Raw genomic sequence first — 14,999 nt, forward strand, 5'->3', positions numbered from 1 at the left:
AAAAAGGGGAACAATAAAATGCAACAGACATGTTTTAACAGGCCTGTTTGTTGTAGCCTCGACCGGCTTCAAATCAAGTCATACTCTCATTACTCAGCCTGTCTGCCCTTGTGTGGGCTAATGCTGATTTATTGACTCACTCATTGGTGATCATGTTAAGTCAGGTGATGGTTGCGTTTGTATAATGTCTGCAATGGTAAATTTCATGGACAAAAACAAGTAACAAGTATCAGGCAAGTTGGATTTTCAATATATATATCTACGCATTTGAAGTAGTTACTGGCGAAAGTAATGACCAACACAGAACCAATATTTCGATAAGGAGTCAGTACCAGTAAACCTTTGCCACTTTAGCCTAAAACCCTTTCTGTGTACTGGGGGTCGGTAGACGAAACAAATCTTTATCCCTGGATGGTTAATCCTGGGGACAACAACCCTCGAAGTCACTCTTGAAAACCTCTTGAAGGTTTCCAAATCTCAACCTTGTAAATAACTGCAAACATAAAAAAACAACACTCAACATGTCAGATGTCTGTGGTCTGTCTCTATCGCAATCGCCTATTAGGGCAATTATAAAACATTCTTGAGAATAAAGTTGTAGTTGTACAAGAAAGAAAAGTAGGATATTATGAGCATGAAGTCATTTAATTTCATCATTTTGAAAAATATGAAAATGGGCTTTTACTGGTGAAACATGTATTACTTCAGGGTATCTACATCCCCATTTAAAATCAATAACCTTTACAACATTTGTTTTATAAAAAATGTATATTATTCAGGAAAAAGAAGTACAGCGCTTGAGATTGACGTAGCGGTTAAGTCAACATCGGGATTGTGCTTGTTGCTCATTCTCTGGGACTGAGCTAATAAACTGCCCACCCTTCATTACTCCATTACTGGGTTGTCCTTTCAGCTATGAGCTCTGAACCCAAATCCAACACAAGATCATTTACAATAGGTGCAGGGACGTTGGAAATGGAGACTCCGCATAAATACATTTATTATGGTTGATTAATGACTCAGCCTCTCACGTCATATACGTGCAGGTTTTAGCCGAACCCTTCAGAGCAGCCGAGCCGCGTGAAGCGACTCAAGAAATATCCACTTATTGTTTCTTCGACATTACACCCTGACTTGGCAAAGAGCTTGGATGTAATGCAACTGCCAAGAGTAACCAATAGTAACATGTAGCAACAAACACAGTTTTTAGCCTGTAGCCTGTGAGTAATATGTTGAATGATTCAGAGTTTTTTCATTCTTGATGGATGGCCCAGTGTGTGTGTGTGTGTGTGTGACTTTGTTTCTACATATCTGTGTGCAGACGGCAGGCAGACGTCCACGAGGGTGTATGGAAGTGTAATGTTTGGAGAAGCAGCCAGAGAGAGTCACTCATGCTGAAATTGTCCACTTCTTAATTCTCTCCCACACCCGCCCCTCGCCATCCTTTTTCACTTTGCACGTTGTCCGTCTGTGTTTCTATGACACATTCACATGAGGGGAATTCCAATATCCTCAAAGTGGCAGGCTTATCTAGATATGGGACTCAATTCCCCCTAAAAGTCCAACATAGATAACGTAATATACACAGGTCTGAAGTCAAATTCATCTCAAAGTCAAATCCCTGCAGGATAGTTTTTTTAAAGACATTAGTTTTTGTGCCATTGGCTTTGTTGCTGTATGTGTAAACTGAAAACCTACTTTTTCCCTTCACATGTTTGTTTTTCTTTGATTCTTATCTTACAAAACGCTGCATGTCACTTATCTGTTATATATGTTACGACACATATACAGTCTCTTGCAGTTCAATGCAACAGCTTTGCCATTCCACCCATGCAAAGTTTCTAATGTTCAGTTTTAGGTGACATTGTTTGTTTTGTTTTGATATATTATAAGTTTATTTACATGTATGTTTGTGTGTTCTTAATGAGGTCGTAGTAAAAGTATGGGACTATTTTATTTTGAGGGGTGATTCTTATTGTTTTGTCGTCTTTATTAACATACCCGAGTGGGCAGGAAAAATAACAAAATTGACAATTAAAATAAACCTTTTTTTGGCAGAATAGATATATATGATTGTATTACATTGAAGGGAACCTAATTAAGTGGCCTACTGTGTGTTTTCCCATATTATACATCTACCGAAAATCATCAGCCAGGTCAACTAAAACATAAAGTTAAAAAACTCCAGTTGCAAAAATGCAAATAGAAAACAGAGGCCTCACAACATGAAAACCCACTGTATTTAACCATTTTATCGGTCACAAATAGAAGTAATGCCTTATTTACCATATATATGTATATATAATAAGGTTTTATTTGTATAACACAAAAAAATCTGCCCCTGAGGTTTCCCTGTATAAACACTAGTCTTAGTAATGAGTTACTCAGTTGTTGAGGCTGTGTAGTATCTAATTTTCAGTATCTAATAGCCACATCTGGGATTTCTAAGCTTTAAAAATCACGTTTAACATTTGCATTTAACCAGCTGTCATCATGAAGACAGGTCAACTGTTGCTGTGAGGACCTCTGCTGGAAAGAGGCACAGTTAGTGAGTCAGCTTGACCAGACTCACACCACAGAGACGAGACTGTGCCCCTCGGTGGTCAGAAAGTACCACAGCACATTGACAACTGCTGCTCAGTTGAATCTGTTTTATATGCCTTTGTTTCTTATTATGTAACCTTCAGTGTATACAATTAGAGCGTGTGTGTATGTGATAGTGACAAGTTAGTCGAGTACCAGTGGAACGTTCCTTTCTCCTCTCATGTCAGATGATTACTTGGCACATGATGCAGCCTTTTTGCAAAAGAGACCATTAGTGAGAGATTAGTCATCACAGTCATCATGTCTGTACCTGCAGCTCCAGGTGAAGACGACAATCAGCTCAGGAACAAACACATGAAGTGGTTTCAAAAATACTCCAACACTCGAGCAGAAGTACAGAGGGATTATCAGCTAGATGTGCTAAAAGTCTCAAAAGTAAAAATACTTGTTCTGCTGTAAAATGTTCACTGTGACTGATAAATTATCATATATAACAAATATCTTTTTTAATTACAGATGTAGAAGTATTTGCTGTGGTAGCTGGTTGAGGTGGAGCTATTTTTAACTACTTAGTATGCACTCCAGTAATTGTGTCCAGTGGTTCCCAACATGAGGATCAGGTTCTTCTTGAGTGGCAGGGTGTGTGAGGAGACATTACAGGGATAGCAAAAAATGTCAAATTAAAAAACGTTCTGCCGCTGATATCTGTTTTCATTTGTTGAATTCTTTCTCTCATATCTTTGCTATTTTCACATGTCAAATACTGAAAAGATATTATTATTTATTGAAGAAATATGAATATAAAAGTACAGACACAAAATATACAACTGATAAATTATTAGTATTATTTTCAATAATTGTAAGTTATCAATTATTCAATAAAATTAAATGATATTAGGTTCATCAAGTTTTTCTTAATAATATTAAGTAGAGAACGAGCATCTTAAAATCAGTGTAGTATGTTGTATGTTCTCCACCACTATCGATCTATCGCCCCCCCACAACACTGCTCATATGAGATCAGAAATATTGGAGTTTTGTCTCTGTGGAACTATACATCTTACTGTATGATTTATACACATCATTTAATCATTAAATACCTTCCCACTACACTATGTTTAACACCAGCCACCAAGCAGCAAATAACAGCAGTATACTTAAATATTTAGAAAAGTTGGTGTCTCTGGTCTTAAATTCCCTCGGACATGGACAAACACAAGCAAGTAGCACAAGGCCGTAACTGATATCGATCTGTTGTTGTGAGAAATTAATGGAATTTCTGAGATCTCAGCGTGTAGCTGTTCTTGACCGGGCGGCTCGAGAAGGTCAGCAGATGCAGGGGGAGACCTGATTGGTATTCTAACACACTCAGCTGTAAAAGGGGGGATTGGACTTCAAAGAATTCAACCAAGGTCCTGACAGTGACCACGGGGTCAAGCGTTTCCATGGGGACTCCAACCGGAGGGTGCTCTGGAGACAGGACTCTCGCTTGTTTTAACTGGACCTTCACGTTGAGTCCGAATAAGTGGGGATGGTGTGGGTGCACAACATTTTCACACAGTAAGTGATGAACATTCTAAAGTATCAATTAATTGTATGAAACGTAATTAAATATGTTGCAGTGAGCTGCTTTGCTGCAGTTCTTATTACAAACTACTATATTCTTAGGAGTAAAATCTGTGCACTAACTAGAATCTCCACTAGAAGTCAGTATAAGGCTCAGACAAGTGCAGATGAACCACCATCATCTGCCCTGACATTGATTAAAAAGCATCACACGGCTTCTGGCTGTCTCAGGTGAAATGTGTTTTCAGATGTGAACATGATAACCAGTGGTACTGAGAAAGAGTCTGGACTGATTTAATGAGAGTTTGGTGAATTTCGAGCCTTTCGGGTACATGTAGATATAAACGTTTTCTGGTATGATCTTGGGAATATATGGGGATTTTTAACTGTGGGTTCATGTCTGGTTACTTCCACCAAGGAGGTTATGTGTTTCACCGGCACCTTTCCTTAATGTTGTGAGAGAGGGAATAATCCATGGATATTTAGGGAGCTGATATCTATGAGTGTGTGATATTTGGTTAAAAATGTATTCAATTTAAAAGGACTGTTGACAGATGTATGTGCTCTACTGAGTCCTGTTTGATTAGGAATTGCTTGTCAATGCCTAATGAGTTTTGAATTTGTGTCATTTTAGGGGATTGTGTTTGTGATAGATTTTGTTTTTATTTATACGTTTATTTCATTCATCAACCAAACAAAACCATTTAAATGCAAACACAAAATCTCAAATCTTGAATGAAAAGGAGCAGAGAGAATAATCATCTTAATAGAATCCAATCTCTAATCTTTCACAAGACTAATTAACAAAGGAAATAATTCAATACAATTAATCAGTCAGAACAGATGTGACTGGGAGAGAGAGAGAGGGAGAGAGAGAGCCCGACTTGTGACACATAGACTTTGTTTTATTTTAACATCGAGTGTTTTGCTATGACGCTCTTCCAGATGGAACTGTTAATCAGATCAGAGATTAAGTGAACCTCTGTTTGACATCATCTTTGAAGCATTTTATGATATCGTATCGCTGCATTACACTCTGGAGCTTCAACTGATCCAAACCATTACTTTCCACTGTTAGATTTGTGATCAACACAATAATTGTAGCTTTGGTTATTCAGACAACAGAAGCTCTTTTTTTGTTTGTGTGTGTGTGTGTGTGTGTGTGTTTCAGTCAGTGAGTTGTTTCCCTGCATGTGCACCCGTCTTTGTGTGTACGTGTCTGAGTGTATACATGAGTGTGTGTGAGTTGTGTCGTCGTCCATCCATCATCATAAACGTTGGGTAGAGGAACAGTATCTCCGTGTCTGTGGTCCTCGGTTGGGTGGTTTTACAAATGTGGAAGGAAATGAGGTTTTCTAGCTGCAGGTTTGTTCCGTATTTTTTGTTACATTAAATAAACACTAGTGACTTGATGATTAAGGTCCGGTATCCTCCCCATTGACTCGTGGGAGATCGTGGCTGGTGGTCCACTGCTGTATAACCATTAACTGGAGTGTCTGTTCGCACCAGAGCACCGGTCAGTGGGACAGTCAACATACAAGATGTACATTTTCAGCTTCCGTCCCCCCTCCTTACACAAATAGACTTTATAGAAGACGTACCCTTGGCGGTAATCAGACCTTGTGCATGGATTGTTGTCTTTTAACCTGGAGAATTTGCTGTAGTTTTCTAAATAATCAGAAAACCACAGCTTCCTCCAAACCAGGGGTGGATGTAAATGATGTGTATCGATTTACCTTCAGGAGGATCCCATCTTCCCTGGGGATACACATTAATAATCAACTGAACAAGGCGTTCATTCAATGCCAGGGCTCTTAGAAGAGTGCATACCGCCACGCCAAGGCCCAAAAGTCCCCTTATGTAACCACTTTTTAAGATCCAGATTTTATTTGGATTTGCACCAAATTGCACCTTAGCATCAGTTCCCTAAATCTATAAATATCTCCCTAAGAAATCTGTGAAAAACCTTTAACCTGCATACGTTTATTTATTTTTATTTGTTTATGTAGTACATTCAGTGAATGTGCAAGCCAGCAAGAAAATAAAATAGGGTGTGGTACACAAAGATGGTGAGAGATCACTGGACCATCCTCCTTAAGCTTTCCAGGCCACACACATGTACAGAGATGAGGTTCACAAAGCCCACTTGTGTTTAAGATCACATGAAAGACCCTTTTCATACTTATCTCAATGAGATCAAATGGATTCTGCTGTAAAATGAACAAACCGTTAGTTGAAAGATGCAGTATTGTGAGGCTGCACTGATATAATCCATGGACTGTATTTAAAGATGGACGACACGTCTCCACTTCCTCCCACCGTCCAGGAACAAAGCTGAAATATCTCGGATACAAACGCCACCATCCAACATATTTGCCGTCTGCGCAGTTGTCAATCATGACGCTTTACCGTGCTTTTATAGCATTTAATAACTAGTTAAAACCAAAGTTACTAATATAATAATCACTTGAACATACATCAGTGTAATAATATGACAGAAACCACCTTTGAGAGAAATGTATTTCATGTGTACTTTCTTGTTTGGTCGATGTCCCATCCACTAACATGGAGAATGTGGGATTTATGACCTATGCTGCAGCCAGCCACCAGGTGGCAATCGGGATGATTTGGCTTCACTTTAAGGGAGCTGTCATGTCGTCCATCTTTATTTACAGTCTTGGGTTTAATCACATCTTAGATATACTGCATACAGTAATCAATTAGGATAAAGAACGTTGTCATTGCTGATTCAGCAAAGTACCCTGTCTCCCCTCTGTCCTACATATTTCTTCTTTCTCTTCTTCCTCCTCATTCTCTCCATCCTTATTTATGTTCCTGACCTCTGATTGTCCACCGGTATTTATTGTCTGTTTGCAAACTGATGCCCTTTCATCAGAAGAAGAAAGTACAAAAGCCGTCCAGAGCAGTAACATACACACAAATGTCAAGTTACTCCATCCACAACAAACCTGGCAAAAATATCACAGAATAGTATATATATATATAATATATAAAAGTTATATATCTAACTTTGTAACTCCAATAATGTATCTTGGCTTTAATCATGATTTCTTTCTGCAATAAATGCTTTTTAAGATATTTAATTTTTGATTTTTGTTAACACTTTTGAAAAGTGGTGTTGATTCAGCTTCTTAGAGATTTCTCAGGCCGTACTTTGTGGTGTTATGATAGATTATATTACAGCATGCACTATTTTTATGGTCTTTCAATGTTCATTTATGCATATATTTACAGTATGTGCTTGAGGTATGAAAATATGAGTTTTACAAGCTATGATTCTGGTTTGGATGTGGGGCAGAAGTTCAGTTTAAAGTTTCTAAAACTGGGACAGATTTTCTTTTTTTAACCTGTGGTTTTTAGGAAAGTGTTCGGGAGGATCTGAGCTTTTCTTGTGGCTGAGATATTTGGACATGAGCTGCATGGACGAGTTATCTCTGACCGCCCAGGATCCTTTCTTGGCTTTCTGGACACATTCCTGGTCCAGGTGCTGTGTATTTTCTTTTTCATTCTGCACGAGCACCACATGTAAACTTTTCCAGGCCAAATTCATTTATTATTCAAACATACAATAAAGGGTTTCATCTCTCTGGCAGCCAGCCCGGAACTTAGTGGGTAAAATAATCTGGTCCAAGCATCAACTCTGCCCCTTTAACCATGCAGCTTAAGAAGCATTGATTACATCAGTTTAGGGAAAAATGAATTTCTTGAATCATAGATCTAGAATAAATTTTACATTCATAAATGAAGGAAGCCGGATCTACTCTTCATTCACTCATACTCTTTTTGTAAACACATCTGAAGGGGGCATAGTTTGTTACGGTGTCAGTTTTTAATGGGGGGAGGAAGGCGGATGTTAAAGGTGTTTCATCTTCCAAGACAGAATAAATAAACTGAAATATACTTTTCAAAATTCAAAGGTCAACTTGTAGGAGGTCCATCTGCCCACGCTCAACGCCCTTCTACTGTATATGGGACATGTGTGTGTGTGTGTATGTGTGTGTGTATGTGTGGTCTAATGTTTGCATATGTGCTATGTGTGTACATTACAGGTTTTATTGTATGGTCTCCCAAGTAGCAACGAGCAGCCCAGTTATACATTAGTGATAGAGAGAGTGAGACTAGACAGAGAGTAGACCACTGCTCCTGTATAGTGTAATATTACATTACATTATTACATGTCATTTGGCAGACGATTTTATCCAGAGCGACTTACCATTAGTGCATTCAACATCTATGAGGGGCCATTTAGGGTTCAGTATCTTGCCCCAGGACACTTCGCCATGCAGATGGGGAAGACTGAGGATTGAACCGCCAACCTTCAGGACGACCACTCTACCCCTCAGCCACAGCCACCCCTGTTATACTGTATATCCAGTGTCTACATAACTCACCCTTTATTTCTTCAGAGGTAATGTCCTACACATGTAGATCTCAAAATAAATATCTTACAATTAATTAAAAAGTCATATATATATATAAAAGTATAAACAATATTCTCAAGGAGAGACATTTTCATTAAGAGATTTAAAATGGCAAAATTAATATAAAAGGTTTAATTTTGGTAGATACAGCCCCATCTTCAGAACAACACTTACTAGCAGCTCTCCATGAAAACTAAAAACAGTGCTTTTTATTATACGTATTGGCAGCAGGTCTGCTCTCTGCTGGAAAACACTGAAAATGCAATATACCTCAAAATTCTAAACATTTATTCATCTAATTAAGACGAAAAGCTAAACGCACATTTGCTTGTGATGAATAATGATGAATTCACATGAAAAACAGCAACACGATGTGTATTGTTAAAATTCACTTTATTGAATTATACTGAATATTTGTTTGATTAATTTGAATTGTCAATGAATTTGAGAAAGCTTTTGAATTAGTTTGAAACAAGGAAATATGGGTAACTAACACCACCTGTGCCCATACAGGAGGACACGCAGTTTTCACGTCCTGCAAATATAAAACCAATATCGGATGCCACCATGTTGCGCTGAAGACATCATTTGGAGCCAGAGTCCGCGCAGCAGTGATTGTGTTGTCCCAATACATGTGCTTGACCAATAGTGAGTCTCATCTGTCAATCATGACGTTTCACCCAATTTTTCATAGCATCAGAACCCTATTTAAAATCCCACCTACAGTAAAAATTTGAATTTGAACATACACCAGTGAAATAAGAACCACCTGAGATGACAGAAACAATCTTATGGTTCATGACGTATACTGCAGCCAGCCACCAGGGGGCGATCAAGATGATTTGGCTTCACTTTGGGGGAGTTGCCATGTCGTTTATCTTTATAAACAGTCTATGATTCTATTAAAACTACCAATACCGTTGTTTATGCAACTGCTACAACCACCTCTACTGCTCCTACAAGTGGTACTGCTTTGACTATCACTACTACTTTCTATTTCTATTTCTATGCACTTTCCCTTTGGGATTATTGAAATACTCTAATCAATCTACATTTGACTACGAAACTCCTACAATTAGTACTAAAGAGACCTCTGCTGACACACTCCCCACTTATTGCTGCTGTTGCCATCCTGTTTTCGACACGGTACAATAAAGCCAAACAACTACAACCTTGTGCTGTATTCAAGAACACACCTCTGTCATTAACCACATGTCATTTGAGGTTAGTGTGGATAAAGTTCTGCGAAAACTTGGACAAACACAAGTCACAGTTCTCAGAATAAATTTTGGAGCAGCGTTTATTTCAAGCCTAGTATACCTGTCACGCTTGCCTGCCATGTCAGAGCTCTTGGTTTGACATGTAATGATGACAGCAGTCTGTGTAGTGTTAAATAACACAGGGCAGTGCGGTGGGCCGCCTAATACGCAGCTCATTTGGGACTAAGGACTGTACATTAGCTGTTCTCCCCCGGCCACGAGGAGTGCCAACGTTCTAAAGTCATTATGCAGATTATTTCAACGTGCTCGCAGACACAAGGCAGACATTAAACAGGGCTTCTGTGTAAGCCGAGCGCGGGTTAGCACAAACCATGATGGGTGGTTTTGTGTCAGAGGATAAGATGCATGAAATAAAGTGAAGCTCAATGTAAATTCAGTTATTGAGTGTTATGAGTTATGTGTTATAGCGTAGAGAAAGAGAGGAAGGAAGCAGGAGGGGAAAAAATAGGTATTGGAACCTGCTTTATCCTGTTTTCATTATCCAGATTAAGGCAAATCAAGTTTTGTTTTTTGTTTATCATAAATTGTCACTTCAGGCACATTTTTCCTTTAGATAAATATGTGTATTATTTTTCTCTGATTTGTCTCTTGCTGAATGTTTGTCTTCTTTTCTGTGCACCAGATGCAGACATGTTTTTTTCTTTAGGTACGGACTCCGCTCTGTGTTTTCTGGGTTGACTTTTGCCAGCGATGACAACTTTGTAGACTTGGCAAACTGCAGAAGCCGGAGCTGCCTTGTCTCCATGTGCTGCATCCCAGCATGCTATCTGTTTGTCCCAAGTCAACAATGAGTCCTATCAGCATTCCACACATACTAACACCTCACTGTAGAATACTCTACCCACAATGCCTTTTCAGCGAGCACCTGTGTTTAGAGCCTAATACCTTACCCTTTTACCTAGTGAGGAACACATGTATTATTTTCTATTTTATTCAAAAACAGCAGATAACAGAGAAATAAGGTATCATAAGAAATCACCCTCGGTGTAAATTAATGCTTTTAAATGTGTACATTTACAATCTCTATATCTGTTGCATGCAAGTCCGAATCATCATTTAACCTCTGACCTTTCAGCACCTAAAATTCTGCAACAAGTATGAGGTCGTATCCTGCACATCTTGTGTGTGCTCTGACAGGAGACGCTCACACTGATCTTCCTGCTCCTCTTTAGGCTCATTACTACAATGAATATCCAGCTATGGAATTAGTCAGCAGAGAGTTAGATCAGAAACTTGAATTTCCTATCTGTTTTTTTTAATATGAAACTGTAGCCAGCATCCAATTAGAGAAATCAAGACAGAGAACGGCTTAGGAGGCCTGATTCTATCCAAACACAATCTGCCTACCGATGCCTCCAAAGCTCACTAGCTTACATGTTATACTGTCTCTTTGTTGTTTATTTTATTCAAGAACCCGAGTGTAAAAACATTTATATGTGGGACTATTTTCTGCCAGGGGCACTGGAGCTGTACCCTAATTGTAAGGTAATGTAGACATGATTGTCCCAAAGTGAAACTTTTCTTAGGCTCCCATCCACTGCGTCACATATCACACGGCACAGTGGTGTTCATGCATATAAATACATTGAATGTCTCTGCTGGACATTGCCTGATGTCTATTTAGAATTAAGACTGGGGACAATACTCAAGATAGCTAATACGAATATTTCCTTTGAGGGGTTGATCTTCATGTGCTTTTTTAGACTTCAATGAAGTTCAAAAACCATCAAGAGAAAGAGAAAAGTAAAAACGTAAAGAGGTTTAGAGGGCCCTTTTGGGTCCTGCAAAAAACAAGGTAGATCCTACATTTCCCATAATGCAACCAATAGCCTATTTTTGTTGGACCCTCTCTGCCTGGTCTTAAAGCAGCCGAATCAACATTGATGACATCACCCGGGTCACTTTCTCAGGCTAATGTTAAGAAAGTGAAGCATCAACATCTCCCACAGCTGACTGCTTAGGGTGGCTCCATCATCGTATCATGTAAGAAGGACAGTTCATTAATGGCTTCCATGCTTGTTAAGGTTTTATTTCATACTGAGATAAGCTGCTCAAGGGGCTGTGTCTTACTTTAGTTTTATTTCAGCAGTAAAACATAAGCAATCGGGATGTGTTCACAATAAAAACGAGACAGATTTAGGGTGTGATCATTTACTGTTCTGCGGCTTACAGGTCTCTTATTACAGGATGGTTAACGGGTGTGTTGCTCCTCATGGAAAATAAATGTGAGGTGGCAGCTCAGCCTTTCTCACTGGTGTTCGATCTGGCTGTGCCACTGAATGAAGGAGTATGGCTGCGGTCAGAGAGGGTATGTTAATCCCAGCAGAGCGTGTGTGATATGCACACAGCCTGACAGGAGGTGTTGCCTGGGAGGCTCGTCTCGGAGATGAAGCATTCTTTTGCCTCTAAATTCTCCTGAGACCAGAGACGTGGGTAAATAGTCCATAAATCAGTGTGTTGATTGGAAAGAGAATCAGTCAATCTCAAGGGTCAGCGCAAAGCTAGGAAATTGAGCTGGACCATATGAGTAACTGAGTCTGTATTCTACGCAAACGACATGGGACAAGGACATCAGGTAGTAAGACAATCAGAGGACAGGACAACAGAACAGGCTTGAAACACCTACAGCTTTATGCCCCTGTTCACTCCTATAAATTTGTCACTAACATGTTTCTCCAGCTCACCTAAGATCTGACCAGTAAATCAAACACCTACACCTACAGACTGTCTGTCTCCCTCTGACATGTCCACTCATATCATTGTGTCTGTTTGCCAACTTGTGGGTGCAGGTGTATGGGGACGGGGCAGTCGTACAGTAGTGTGATGAGGGCGTATGTGGAGGTTATGTATATATGTGTGACTTTAGACTGTTTTGGATTTACAGGTAGGTGTGACTTTACCGTAAAGATTTCTTCCAGTGTGCACGTGACCGGGGCTCACAGCAGCCCAAACACACTATTGTTTAACACTTTTTAGGAAATATGTTTATGTACTTGTTTTTCCCAAGTGAGATAAGATGGGGTGGTTATGTGATCGGACAACTCAAGAAAGTTGTATGTGACCTCTGCAGTTAGTTAAAGTTATCATGAATTTATTTCCTTTGTGTCAGCAAAAGAAAACATTAGAAGAGGTATCAGAAACTCTGACTAGGACTGCCTTACTTTAACAGACACTATGTAAACAGCTGTGTAACATTAAAAACTCAAATGGCAGCCCCCGCAAACCTGCCCCCGCCAAGGCCCAACAGTCCCGTCAAATTTAACCAAGCTGCATCACATTTCACACACTCATAGATATCAGTTCCCTAAATGTACCAAATGTGTGTATCCATGAACTATTCCCTGGGAAAATGGTGAAAATGTTGAATTAGGCCCATCTTACAATGTTAAAGAAAGGGGAAACAATTTCCTGGATTCAACCCCTGATGCAGACCTGCAACCAAATGTATCGGATTCTTCTCTGGACCGTACCACCAGTTTACCAACCGTTTCCAGCAAGATTCATGGAAACCTGTTCAGTTGTTTTTGTGTAATCTTGTTTACAAACAAACATAAAAACAAACACATAACATACAGGGAGGATTTTCTTGAAAATAGTCCAACCCTTTCTTTTTTTTAAGTAATTTCCAGAAAAAAGTGTTTGTGGATGTGCATTTTTAAGTCAGAAATGAGTTGTTATGGTAACTCCAATAGTACAAAAACATGGCATGAGTGAGGAGCTGGGGTCGGGACGTGTTTAGGTTTAGCCTAACTTTCCATACCACCCTTGAAGAGAAAGCAGACATGGGTATGTGCCAAAATGGGAACTATTTCTATAAAATATACGGATCACAGACTTTACTCGTGCGCACATTCCTCTCAGACAAAAGCACAACCCTTAAGAAACATCTGATGAACATGATTCATTCTATTTGATGTCTTGTAAAATATTTCATCTGGATATATTTCTGTTTTCACAAGAGGCCATGAAAATAGAGAGACCATTGAAGCAGCCTCGACCCACCAGGTCACCTCATACCTTGTAAACCCCCGTGTCTCCCGGGACAGTGATGTCATCGTTGGACAGACCCAGGTGAGACGCAGGAATGTAACAGCCTGTTGATTGAGGGACAGGATTGTGTGATGGGTGCTGTGTGTGTGTGTGTTTGTGTTTTAACATGTGGTATGAAGAGAGACTGTGTATGTGTTTGTGCATGTGTACCTCCACAGTATGTGCATGTTCGGGGGCTCTGCTGCGACACCGCTGTGTGAATACTCGGTGCAGCCAGCTGTGAGCGGGGGAGTGTGTGGGCCGCCTGCACGTTCACAGCAAACACACAAAGCTAAATAAGCCCACTACTCACTTTGAGACATAGATACATGTACAGTATGATGGATATGCCACTGTAACCACAGGGTTTGTTCCTGGTTCCCTGGATAGACAGAGTGGAGACTGTGTTGTTTGGGGTCATGAAGACTGGTCTTGGTGGTTGGGTCTGAAACACGGGAGCCTCCAGGGACGGTTACGTTACACATTTAGTTCCACTTTACGAGAACATTTGCTTAAATGTTTGTTCAAGTAGTTTGTGTTGTTTTTAAGGAAAATTCCGTAGTGCATACTATTACTGTGACTAATGGCTTAACATAGGAGCCATTTTTAGAGCTCCGGAAATTGTCAGGAAATTTGTATGGAGGTTTGCCTTTTACATATGAAGAACGCAGCAGGAGATTGTGCAGGTCAGACACGTTCACGACCACACTAAAATCTGCGGAACATTCAGGCGAGGGGTGGTGCATGGATAGAACATACAGGAGGCAGGACATGACGTGTAAATTCAGCTCTGGAAATCATGTTGTCTCATTGCCATCCAAGTTGTCTTTGTTGTCATTCTCTATGCGTATCGCTCCTCTTTTTCATCCTGAGATATTTGTATTCTTTTGTTGGTTTTTTTTCAGTTTTGCATCTGTTGCTTGTTAGAAATGTTATCAATATGCAGTCAATTGCTATTCTGACATGGACTCGCTTGGACATTTTCCAAACATTTTACAAGGGGACTGGCAGGAAATGTTCTGTACGGAGCAACTGATTCGAACATTTGTGTTCTCACATACAGCCACTTCGGTTAATTTCAGGAAAATATCTGGAGTTCAGTGCATGTCTGAAAGCAGCCGTAGAGATAAAGTAAAGC

This window comes from Hippoglossus stenolepis, chromosome 13, assembly GCF_022539355.2.
Source record: "Hippoglossus stenolepis isolate QCI-W04-F060 chromosome 13, HSTE1.2, whole genome shotgun sequence".
Lineage (NCBI taxonomy): Eukaryota > Metazoa > Chordata > Actinopteri > Pleuronectiformes > Pleuronectidae > Hippoglossus > Hippoglossus stenolepis.